The sequence below is a fragment of the Apis dorsata genome, unplaced genomic scaffold (genome assembly GCF_000469605.1).
Source record: "Apis dorsata unplaced genomic scaffold, Apis dorsata 1.3 scaffold_291, whole genome shotgun sequence".
Classification (NCBI taxonomy): domain Eukaryota; kingdom Metazoa; phylum Arthropoda; class Insecta; order Hymenoptera; family Apidae; genus Apis; species Apis dorsata.
In genome coordinates this window covers 399755-402041 of record NW_006263566.1, presented here as the reverse complement: position 1 = coordinate 402041, position 2287 = coordinate 399755, and the positions used below count along the sequence as shown (strand labels likewise).

Genomic DNA, 2287 nt, shown 5'->3' with positions numbered 1-2287 from the left:
TATATATATATATATATATACATGCTTTAGTATCATAATATTCTAATGTTTCTAAGTGATAAAGATAACTGAAAATCTCATCAAATGAAATTATAAACAGAAATAAAAGAAAGAGAATTGAATAGAGTTTCTATTGTTAGTAAATTATTAGAATTATTAATCCTTAATTAATAGATATATCGTATTAATTTACATGTGATCAACAGTAATTTGTATTAAATTATCTCATTTTTGAATACTTCATCTTATTTTTCATTCTATAGAATATACATAAAAATGTCATTTTTAATTAATAACATTTATCACATTAAGATTAAATTAAGTATCCTAGATTTAAGAATAACCTAATTCAAATGTAACTCATGCTTTAGTGCCCATAATATTAAGAATACCGAATGAGGGATAACGAGAAATAGATGTGAAAATAATATGTACCTGCGAAGTGAATCACGAGGTGGTCAAAAATGTGATTCGAAACCGGCGATTCATCCCACTTTGTTTCCACTTGTTTTATGCAGATAGGTCGGTACGCGATTCGACGTCAGTGATCGAACATCAGGCTCTCTTCGGTGTGGTTATCAGTGTATCACAGTTTATAAATCCGACGCATGCCCCGCGATCGACCATTGTTTCCATTAATTACACTCGCATTTCAGTCTGGCACACTCTGTGTCGCGCCCCCTTTCATTCACACCCATCTCCTTAAACGCACATGTTCACCTAATCTTTCTTTAATATATCTTAGTATCACAATGGACGATTTTATATTTCTCTATCTTGTTTTTTTTTTTAATAATTTATATATTTCATCCGCCTCTTCTCCTTCCACTCTTGCTTTTCTTTTTTTTTCTTAATATTTTGTTTATAACCTTAAGCTTAGAAATCACAGTCGCGAATTGATACGAATCACCGTAGCATGTGCTGCTGCTGTTGCCGTTGCTCGGTCAGAAACGATCACACCATCTCGTATACCGAGCATGCCTTCTCTTTCTATTCCTTTCTCTGTCACTCTCACCACGTTGCACACGATTGGTACGACTAGTCACCGATTATTCTCTTTGGGACACGATGGTTGGCCGTTTGAACAATTCCCGTTTTCGAAGGGCTCCACATACACTCAGGACTTCTAATTTTTTCTCTCTTTTTTTCTTTTTTTTTCCTGTTTTATATATATATATATTTTATAGATATATATATTTATTAATATTCGTTCTGGGACGGAATACGCGTGATTCGTTTGCCAGCCTTGTGCGTGAAGGCCGTATCTCTCACCTGTTTGACACAAAAACTCGTCACGAGAAAAAGCACAGGATTATTCCGCGTCTATCTGCCTCTGGAAGGAGTTTCACTGTCGACCATCAATGCGCACGTGCGACCGACGGGCAATGTGCCGAATCCTCTCGCTCGTCGCCGTTCTGACGAGAACACATAAAAACTACGTCGATGGGACGCTCCTCAGAAACGAGACACGGTTACGAGTCGCGGGAAACGGATTGCTTCGGTCGCATGCTTCCTCATCTCGTTTCGTTCCTTGCGTTTTGTTGCGTTTACAATGCGATTCATCACATTCGATTTGATCAAACACAAATACCGAAGTGCCATTCTTTCTTTTTCTCCTCTGCCAACACCGAATCTCTGTTCACTTCTCCTTTTTCTCTTTTTTCTTACACTTTTTTCTTCCTCTTCTACCTGTTCTTTTCTTTCTTTCTCTCTCTTTCTCTCTCTCTCTCTCTCTCTCTCTCTCTTTTTCTCTCTCTCTTTCCTTCTCCTTGTCACTAATCACCCGTCTCTCCTTCTCCGTCGAGAATGTATCCAAACATCATTTGAAAGGACCAGATGTCGTGACGACCGTTGTTCTTCCTTGTCGATCCTGTCAAAAATGACACATGCTCAACTAAGTATCGTCATCACTGAACATTGATGCGCATCTCCGACGGCAGTTCGACGGCATGGCAACCTACACACGTAACGAAACTCGATGGCGCGATAGTCTCGATGCCGTGCGACCGTCGATCGATCGAAAATCATCTGCCCGCCTCGAATCGTGCTCCGTTGCTCCTCGCTGCTACGCTTCGACACGATCCAACCGTGTTTCTCACAAGCACATCGACTCTCTTCTGTCCCCGTGATAGAAACGAGGAAGGGAATTGACGTTCGGTCACGATCACAAAGAATTTCGTTTTACGCTGTTTTCACTCGATTGACACTTTGTTCCTAACGATATATCCGTTCCAGATTCTAGCAACGGCCACTAACGACATTTGATTTTCTTCGATTATGATCCCGC

The 2287-nt window shown here is 39.8% G+C and overlaps 1 long non-coding RNA gene across 1 annotated transcript in view; it reads right to left on the bottom strand.

Annotated features, from left to right (window-relative positions):
• Positions 1–2281, bottom strand: part of LOC116185799 — a 4035-nt gene extending 1754 nt beyond the window's left edge. The window contains exon 1 of the long non-coding RNA XR_004150711.1: positions 436–2281. This is a non-coding gene — a long non-coding RNA (uncharacterized LOC116185799). The remainder of the gene's footprint in view (positions 1–435) is intronic.
• Positions 2282–2287: the final 6 nt, after the last annotated feature.